The sequence below is a fragment of the Rattus rattus genome, chromosome 6, assembly GCF_011064425.1.
Source record: "Rattus rattus isolate New Zealand chromosome 6, Rrattus_CSIRO_v1, whole genome shotgun sequence".
Lineage (NCBI taxonomy): Eukaryota > Metazoa > Chordata > Mammalia > Rodentia > Muridae > Rattus > Rattus rattus.
The window spans coordinates 134,449,178-134,460,066 of NC_046159.1; positions in this window are offsets into that span (position 1 = coordinate 134,449,178).

Sequence of the window (10,889 nt, forward strand, 5' to 3'; positions counted from 1 at the left end):
ACTTAAGTGTTGTATATTCTTGGCATAAAATTTAATATCCCAAAAGCTTAGATTCCAAACAAAGTGAATCAGAATTATTTGCGTTAAATCAGAACAAGTAAGACAGATTTGGCTGTAGCATCAAAATCTTTAATTCTTTCTATTTCTACTCAAGAGTCTCTCCCTTTGGACTTGAATGAGTTTTCACTTTTTGCTCATTTGCACTTCTTTATCAGGTCTAGACCATGTGTTTGTTAGTTTGTTCTGGTTCTGGTACACTGTTTGGGCCTCAGTGTATGCTTAAAAACACTGAATCTGAATGCTGTGAAGTGACCTGAAGAGACGGGGCTGAGGTGTAGCACTGATGACACTTAACGTCCTGAGTTATGGTCACCACTCCTTCTGCATCTGCTTGAGGTGTGTGGCCTCTTTTTCTTCCTCCGCGGAGAGGAAAGTGCCTGACCCACCATAGGAAGTGTTATCCATGCTCACACTCAATAACTGTCCATCCATTTCAAGGTCAGACAGTAGTCTGGTTTCAGATCTTGAGAAGCCCATATAACCTCTAAGCAGTTATTTTCATTGGGAGTTCAGAATGACTCATTGTTCAAGACATTTTTAGCTGTCCTCTGCCAATTACATGACATTGTCACTTAAGACTTGGAAGCCACCATCAGTAATTTAGATTGTAGTTGGTACTTATCGAGTGGAAACAGCAGAAGGTACAACATCTGTCTATATAACACTTTTATTTTCATGGAGAACTGTGCCTGAGATTTCCTATCAAGCCTTTATCTCTATGTGCTAAGATACGAGAGGCAAGTCCTCTGGAAGTACTGGCCTGCCAGGCTCCACTCGGGGTCCTTGGCCAGTGTTCTACTTCCTTTTGTTGGAAACTTTTAGGAAAAAGCCTTCCTGTGAATCAGATTTGGGGGGAAACTAAAATATGAAAAAGTTCTGTTTCTTCGTAATAGTATATAAACTCACCAGTTTATAAATAGTTTATAAGCATCTGTGTCTTTAAAAGATGTGCTATTTTAGAGAAGTTGGCTGTAATCAGGGGATTGATGAACTACTCACATTATAATCTTTATTCACATTATTTGAATGTTCTGAGACTAGAAAATGTCTGGGTGGTGGGTAGGACACTAGATATCTCTATTTTACATCATAAATTCAGAAGCATTGTCTAAAAGTTCCAAATGAGTTTTTCCTAATACATGTAGTCACTTCAATACACTAGGTGCTGTTCTCTAGAAATACACCAAACACTTGCAGATAATAAAAAGTAAATAAAGAACATTTAAATTAAAATTAAAAAATAACTTATTTTTATAGGTCTAATAGATATATGAATGGAAAGCAGTGAGCTATATGTTACTGATGTCATGTAAATTATTATGTGTATTCTAGAATATTTGAGCTGAGAATAAATTAAGTCTGCTGTGCAATGTTTTGAGGCAGAGCTAGAGGCTTGAAGTGGAAAGCCCTGGTACTTGCATCCATGCAGGGCTTCTGGTTCTAAAAAGCTGGCTTTTAATTTTCTTTAATGCTTCTATAGGTATTGGATTTACTTAGTGAGAAGGTGAAATAGTGCTTGGTATGGAGCTGGTCATCAATGCTGTCCTGGCAAGTTGAACTGCTTCAGAGCTAAACCCAAACCAGCAAAGTTACATGGCTCGACATGAAGCCCAGCTCTGCCCCTCATTCTGACGTCAAGCTTTAACCCCTGTATTTGTGAAACGGGTCAAAACCATATATTGAAGTAGTTCCCTCAGAGGCTTTCTGTGACAATTGAATGAAATCCCATTTGAAATGGTCTAGCCTAAGTGCTTGGCATTGGATCCTTGTGGAGGTTCTTGGGATTCTTATGTGTCACACCACCTCACATGTGCTGATGGATTTGGACTTTCTCTTTCCGCTCTTCTGCCAGTAAGAAATGTGCCTTTTCTAGGACTCTTCTGGAATTTAGTTCATTGAGGTTCCTTTGCATCACCAGAAATCTGACGGAATTATGTTTTAATCCCCAGCTTCTTTTGAGTTACTAGAGTGAGAAGAGATCTTCCAACATTCTAGAAGCAAAGGCATGGATGGCCTGAGAGAATTAGAGTTGCTGACTCATGAAGTGCCAATTCCTGCCAGCCTTTGTTTAATCTTCAAGATGAGCAGAAAGTTAGGAATACGCAAACAAATCAAACATAGTAGGTCTGCCTTTAAAGTTTCTGTAAGGTTAGTTAATTATAACCTTTGAAATTAGAAGTGCTATTAAAATATAAGCACATTGTATATTTTAAGATTATATTATATATTCTACAGATTTTATGGCACTTGAAACCTAATGTTTTTAATGAACTACGTCAGCCTTGCAGGCCTCAACAAGTGTCAGTACTATGCAAATTTATGTAGTTGGCATGTATGCGTATGTATTTTTTCCTGCTGTTATTTCTCATGTATCCTGTAGTAATGGCTCATAAGAATAAACAGCTGAATCTATATAGATTCTTTGATGCCTGTAATGAATTTAGAAATGAGCAGAAACATCTTTTCAAAATTTATATAAAACTTGCTAATATAGAGATTTAAGTCATTGATTTACACTTTAAAATAATATAACTATTATTCTCTCCTAAATTTTATCAGTAATGAATGAGTAGAGCTAGAAGCAGATAACTTATTAGACTTCTGCATTATTTGGTAACCATTTGCTTTAGAGCACTCAGGATAAACTCTTCCTTTCCAGGAAATTAGATGAGTGTTAAATGCAATAGCAGGTTTCAGAAAAATTATTGAAACAGAGTGCATTGGATTCCTACAGATTTTATGCTTGGACGTTTAAAGGCCCTTCTAACATTTTAATTTCACACTTAAACATTGAAAGATATTAAAGGCAAGTTGCTGGTCTTTACACACACACAAAACAATTATAAAATGTATGACAGCGGAGAAGCCAGCTAAAGAGGCTCACACTATTAGATTAAAAGTCAATAATTAGTGGATTGTCTTCTGGATTATTGCATTAAAGACAAGCCAATTTCAGAGCACTGCGTGCTAGTCAACTTCATTAAACTCTCTACTTTGCACTTACTTCTCCTGACTAAATAGTTTGGGCTTAATTGTGTTATTTCTAAAATGGTTTTTAAATTTTTTTTTATTTCTTCTCTCATATATTGCATCCTGACCACAGTTTCCTTTCTCCCTACCTCCCATCTCCTTGCTCCCCGCTAACTCAACCTCCCCCCCACCCCACCCCACCTTCCCCATCCTCATTTTCCCTTCAGAAAAGGGTGGGCCTCCCATGGATGTCCACCAAACATGGCATATCAAGCTGCAATAACACTAGGCACCCCCCCCAACCCAGTGGGGGGAAAGGGTCCTAAAAGAATCAGAGAAAGCCCAGCACCCACTGTTAGGCGTCCCACAAAAAGACCACAACCATAACATATATGCAGAAGACCTTGGCCAGATCTATAGACTCCCTGATTGTAGGTTTGATCTAGGTTGGCCCCTATGAGCCCTGGTTAGTTGATTCTGTGGGTTTTCTTGTGATGTCCTTGATTCCAACACTGGCTCCTACAATTCTTCCTCCCCTCGTCTGCAGGATTCTCTTAAATTCCATCTAATGTTTGGCTGTGGGTTTCTGCATTTGCTTTCCTCAGTTGCTGGATGAAGCCTCGGAGGATGATTATGCTAGGATCCTGTCTACAGGTGGAACAATATCACTAGGAGATGATAATATCACCTCTTAGTATAAATATATTTTTATATGTATTATAGAAGATGGCCATCCAGCGTCCAAATCCTCCATTACTAGGAATCTGTTGCGGTAAAAATTAAAAAAAGCGACTGTTTTCTATCAGTTCCTGCAAGCTGGATCCATTCACTCTGGCTGCTACTCTGCCACAGGGTCTGCAAGCCACCCTCTTCCTTCCAGCTGTCTCCCTTTTAGCCGCCCTCTCTGTGCGGTTCCCTAGGCGGTAGTTACCTTGCCCCCCCCCGCCCCCAACACACACACACCCACAATCTTGTTCTGCAGGCCCTGTGCATTCTCCCTCAGCTCGGGCAACCGAACCAGATGCTCCAACTGCCTCTCCGCCATTTCTTTCACATACTGTGTTCAAAGTTCCAGAAACTTCTAATTTAGCAATTAGATTTACATGTTAAATTCTCAATCCACAATTCATTGACACAATAAATTCACTGCCAATTGATAAAGATGTAAACCGCCCACCTAGACAAGATAAAATCAATCTAGTTCCCCTAAATCTGAACCATCCTCCGTAGTCTCCATCTTGATCTCTCTCCTTCCTCCTCTCTCTTGCCTTACAAAATCCTTTTCCCCGCCCCACTCTCTACTGTCCAATCATGTACTGCCTTGACATCAACCTACACACACCCTCAGATTTTTGGGAATTTCTATTGCACTAGGTTTCTACCTCATCCCTAAGATGCCCCCAAGTTCCAGTTGTCTCTGCCAGTACTCCCCTCCTTCCTCCCTGCCCTTAACGCCTTCTGTTTCCATTCCCACCTGCTTCCAGTCCTCCCGTGATATTTCCCCTCCCCAGGATTCATGCATCCTTCACCCCTGCCTTTTGCCATCCTTGTTACTTAGTTGTTGGGGCTGAAGAAATTGCTTAGCAGTAAAAGTGTACACTGCTGTTCTAGAAGACCTAGTTCAGGTCTCCCCACTCGCGTTAACTCCAAAGAGGATTTGATGCCTCTACTCCTGAGGGCACTTGTATTCATATGCACATTTCTGTAAGACACAATTTAAAATAAGAAACGTTTGAAAATGTTTTTGTTGAATTAGTTTCAGAATAAAATCTTTGGCTTATACCAGTAAAGGGACTTACATTGAATACCTGTGCTTTCTGCCAACTATTCCGTGCCATGGTAGAAGTCGACACATTTGAGAGATTAGTTAATGTTGGGTTAATTGTTCCTGCCAGAGAACATATTTTTATTTTGTTATCTCTTACTAAAATTCCAGTACTGAGTTTCTGGAAGGCATGTAATTAAAAGGTGATTTGGTCAACAAAATAAATTTACAAGCTGAGTTTTAAACTTTGGATATTGGAAGAATAACATAGCCATTAGACTAATTGAAGTACAAAATCTTTGCTAATTTAAAATTTTTTCCTTTATTTTTCTCACTTATGAAGCTGGGAGTGTGGGTTAAATTGAATGTCTTATTGGCAGGGGGGAAAAATGAATGCGATTTAAGCCCAGGGGCAGAATAAATAACGGAAACTTTTAATATTCTACCTCTTTGATCAAAATTCACATATCAAAATCAATGACTAATTAGTATACTTCATTCCAGAAAACTTAGAATTTTTTCCTTTTAAAATTGCCCCTTGGGGTTGGGGATTTAGCTCAGTGGTAGAGCGCTTGCCTAGCAAACACAAGGCCCTGGGTTCAGTCCCAGCTCCAAAAAAAAAAAAAAAAAAAGAAAAAAAAAAAAAAAATTGCCTACTCAGGCTCCTTTGTGTTCTATTTCTAAATAATAAACTTAACTCCTGACCATGACTAAGTTATCTCCATTTTACTCAAAATCCAACAGCATGATGTGAGAACAACTTCCCACAGAGTAAGCTGGGCCCTCTAATTTGCTAGAGCATTTCACTGGCACACTGAATAAGGGTATATTTAGGTGAGTTAGTGAGACCCATCACTGCTGTCAGCAGCTAGGCATTTCTAGTCACCATGGCATCCATGGCTGGTGAGTAATTCAGTCATTCATTGGCAAATGGGAACCAGAGAAAATAGAAGCTTCCTTTCTCAGGTTTCAGGCAGGTGATCCATTAGTGAGTCCGTGAAGGGAACGAAATGAATACCAAAAACTTAAGAATCAACTCTTTATGTCTACCATGAATTTTGAGAGCTTAAATTTTCTATAAGAGAACTCTGAATTAGACATATTATTGAATTAGAATATATTTCACAAATTCAAAGTTCTGGCTTGCATTCTTCACAGGGAAGATCAAAAGAGCATGTCAAATACAGAGGTGAATGATAGAGGCAAACCACTGAATTGAGAACGGGATCCCCTTTGGGGGAATTAGAGGAAGGATTGAAAGAGCTGAAGGGGCTGGCGACCCCAAAGACTATGCATAGACTGACCCATTGTTCTAACTGCATATGTAGCAGATAATAGCCCTGTTGGGGCACCAGTGGAAGGGGAAGACCTTGGTCCTGCCAAGGTTGGACCCCCAGTGCAGGGGAATGTCGGGGAGGGGGCTGGTAAGGCGATGGGTGAGGGAAGGAAACACCCTTAAGGGGGAGGGGGAAGGCATAGGGGGCTTATGGACAGGAAACCGGGAAAGAGAATAACATTTGAAATGTAAATAAAGAAATATATCCAATTAAAAAAACCTAATCAATTAAAAAAAAAAGATCTGAGGATTAATTATTCCAAAGAGTACTCAGGGATAGAATAAGAGACAACTATAGCTGAACTGCCATTTTATCTCATTCTCAACATGCTAGCCATTTATTTCAGCTGGGTAAATAAAAGCATAGTTATTTTTTAACTGAATATCTTACATATTTACATTTCACATGTCACCCCCTTGCCCTCCTCTTTTATCTCCCCTCCCCCTGCTTCTATGAGGATGCGTCCCCTCACATCCACCCACTCTCACCTCAACATCCTGGCATTCCCCCACACTGGGGAAACAAGCCTTCGCAGGACCAAGGGCTTTTCCTCCTACTGATGCTGAGCAATGCCATCTTCTGCTACGCATCCTGCTGGAGTCATGCGTCCCTCCCTGTGTACTCTTTGATTGGTGTTTTAGTCCCCGGGAGCTCCGAGGGGTCTGGTTGGTTGATATTGTTGTTCTTATGGGGTTGCAAGTCTCTTCAGCTCCTTCAGTCCTTTCTTTCACTCCTCCATTGGGGTTCCCATGCTGAAGGTTGGCATCTGTTTCTGTATCAGTAAGGCTCTGGCAGAGGCTCTCAGGAGACATCCATGTCAGGCTCCTGTCAGCCAGCACTTCAAAGAAAGAAACTGAGATGCAGGCACAGATAAGATAGACATGCTCGGATGTGCTGACATGGATAGGGAGAGTACACAAGGCTTCAGCCATACACAACGATCAAATCGGCAATTAAGGGATGCTCAAAAAGGGAGGAATAGTCATCCCTAGGGAAGAGAAAACCAGTTGGTATTCAATACCAAATGATACACACAAACACACACACACACACACACACACACAAAAGCACACCAAAAATATACCTATATATTTTTATATACAGACTGAGCCAATTGTATGTGTGTGTGTGTGTGTGTGTGTGTGTGTGTGTGTGTGTGTGTGTTTGAAAGAGCAAGAACTTGATATACTCAAGGGTTTGTGGATTGGAAAGAAACTCAGAGAATTGTGCAGTTATATTAGAATCTCTAAAAGAAAAGAAACATTTTTTTAAAGAGTGAAAGTCCAATGGCACTGAACTGGTATATTGTACTGCAGAGCCCTACACACGAGCTCAGAGAGTTCCTAGTAGGTCTTTGCTTGGTTGTCACTATTTTGCTCTGCTGTTTGTCATCATGGAAGAAGTTATTTGCAGGACCAGCTCTTGCTTTGGGAGAGCACTGAGCTTGAAATATAGTTGAAATATGTCCTTATTCATTGAGTCCCTTTCTCCTCAGCTCAATCAGCCATTCATGAAGCTGGGTCACTTCAAATTTTAAGTGTGTTCACTATGGGAAACCAACCATGTTTTCTTTGTAGAGTTCTCCATTACTTATGTTGAATTCAGATGTGTTTACTCTTTTATACACCAGCATCCCATTAATAGTAATAACTATTATTGTTGTCATTATTGTCAGCATCATAAATGATAATAACTCTGGGATCAGGAACTATTCTAACATTTTCTAATGTGGGTTTTCTCAGGTTCCTAATATTTTGTGGGTAAGTATTATTAATAGCATTATTTTTCATTTAAAATTCTTGCCTAAAACCAATAAGCACCCCAAAGTTACATATAAAATTTAGAATTTAGGGGGTCTGGTCCTAAAGCCTGCAATAATCAGAAAAAAATGCTTCTGTTGCTCACAACTTTATAGACATTTTCAAAGGCTGATGGGAGGGGAGCCAGCTGCCAGCTGCATGACTCATGCTTTCTGGAGTTTGGAGGAGTTAGGATGCATACGGTGTAGGTGAAGTCAGAGCTATTGAGATGAGAGAGTGGAATAGTAAGGCTGTCTTGGTGAGAACTGAGCCCTGGTTTAAAAAGTCTGAATTTTCAAAATACAGAGTAGAGGAATCAATTCCTCACATCTTTTGAAAAACTCAATCTATCTAAAGGTGCTGATCTGTGAACCCAATTTTTAAAAGTCAGATGTTGACTTTTGTGAGCAAATATGATAGGCATAACCCTGTGTAATCTAATACTTGGCATAAAATCCTACAGCAATAGAGCATCTGACAGACATTTCTAAGGAATAATACTTATTCCTTTAGCCAAACTTAGGTCTGAATTTTCTTGGAAGCTCCTTTCTTTTTCTAATTTGTTTAACACTATACAATGCACTGATTTAAATTCACATCAGGCCTTTGCAATCATAGTCTGGATATTTTCTATAGCCAGTAATGCTAAGGCATAAGACATATTGTTGGAATGATTATGAAGATGTGGATCAGCACTAAGCTTTAAAGCAATATTTTTTTGGTAAAGCACACCGTTTAGTTTAGCTTATGATACAATAAGGGAAGTATTTTTCTCTAAAATAGGGAATGTCTTACTTCAAAGAAGGAACGTAATGGTTAAATTGCGTATCTCTTGACAGAGGCTACTTTAACACTACTAGAAGGTTGTCAATTACAAACAGGCTACTAAGTGTTCTCAGGTTTACTGGGTTAACAGGTATCTCCTAATGACTATAGATCTATTCAGACTATTAAAATTTATTTGGAAATAAAGTCTTCGGAGATTAATGTAATCAATGAATAGATAGATTATGAAGTCAATGAATAGATAGATTGCGATAGCCACAGCCAATGCCTGATATCCAGAAGGATGTTTGGTGGTCTGTAAGGAGATTTGGGAGACAGTGAGAGAATGGGAGATATGCTTCTACACAGAGAGTTGCAATAAATCACTGACAGCTACCTTGAACTGGACACGGGGAGGAAAGCTCCACCCTGTGTGCCTTTCGAAAGAAACCAGCTCTGCAGACACTTTTGTTGTGAAGCTCTGACCCCCAAAAATGTAAGAGAATGAAGTTCTGTTTTGAGCTAATGGTTTGTGACAATTTAAACCCTACCTGTAGGAAACAAATACATTGCCAAATCCATAGGTTTCCAAACAGTGCCGGGATGATGTCTCCCATGCCCATCATGGAGACCCCGGGAGAGGACTGCAGGACTCTGGCTGACCTGTGTTTTTCTGCCAGCCTGAGTCTAGGTAGGCAACTCATAGAAATTCAAGAGAGAGTTACTCCCAAATTTTCACCTTGATATTTTACTCTTTCCCCCTTTACAAACATACACTTGATATAACATTGAATTTGGTAAATAATGCAGACAGGTCAATGGTTCAATATGTGAAATAATATTGCAGTTAATGAAAAGATTCTAAAATCTTTCCCAAGATGAACTGATAGGAAACTGAGCCATTCAGATCAATACAGTATAATCCTGAAACATTTTTCCATTGATGTTTTGCAAAAACCATGTTCATATTGATTGGCAAAACATTAACCCAATGTATATCAAAGTTAACCTTTGATACATGAAATATATATTTTCCACATGGGCTAGTGCTTGTGACTTTTGGCCTCCTAAACACTACACAAGTTTCATAGATTTCACTCATGAATTTCAGACCAGTTCATGTCACCTCTAGGCTTTCAATATACGGAAACAAGCTACCATGGCGACAAGCTTTTGAAGCACAAGTGTCAACTTGGCATGAGATAAATGAATGATTATTAAGTCTCCATAAAGTCTCAGGGCAGTCACATGACATTTAGAACTGTAGACAGTCATGAGCTTAGGCAGCATATTTCATCACTGATGGAAATGTAACCTGTGGCAGATGAGAAGCAACCACTAAAACATCAACCCACAGTACATATTGGATAAAAGTGAAACAGTGAAACTCCTACTTCTTTCTCCCTTGGATCCAAGCACATGCCCACTCTGTTTCTCTAATGGCGAGCATTGGCATCAGAACACACATTGTATCTGTAAGGTGGATTATTTGAAGCATATAACACCTGATTATCTCATTTTCTCTTCGCTTAGCTTTATATTTATGAAAAATATATCTCCTTTTCTCATGTATAGGTGACACAGATCACAGTAGTTATTGGGATGTGGAGAGATGTTTAAACAATCAAGCACAATGTAAACAAACATGCCAACAGTCTTTAATCCTCACTCCTGGAAATGATAAATGGGACCTTTTCTGCCTTGATTTCTTTTTTGTCTTTCTGATTATTCTTGGAGTCTCTTGTGGACGGGAAAAATATTGCTATACCAGTCTCTATTACTTGTATTAACATAGTACCTGACACAGGGTAGAAAATGGGTGGGCTGAATGTATAAATAAGTGAGTGCAGCATTAATCTTCATGGCCATCTCACCTAGATTTACAATCACTTAGGACACACACTTCTAAGTATGTCCGGAGAGTTTCTAGAGAGTTTACCTGAATGTAGGAGAGGTTTAATTTTGAGTATAGGTGGTTTCACCCTTTGGGTTATTGTCACCTCCATAAAGAAGAAAAGAGAACGGAGGGAGAGCAGCAGTGATGTTCATCTCTCTGTCTGCTTACTGGCCGTGGATGCAGTGTGACCTCCATGTTCCTGCTGCCATGCTTCCTCTCCCTGATGGATTCATTGTACACTCTAATTGTGAGTCTAAATAACTCACCCTACTAGAGTTGCTTTTGTTGTTGGGGTG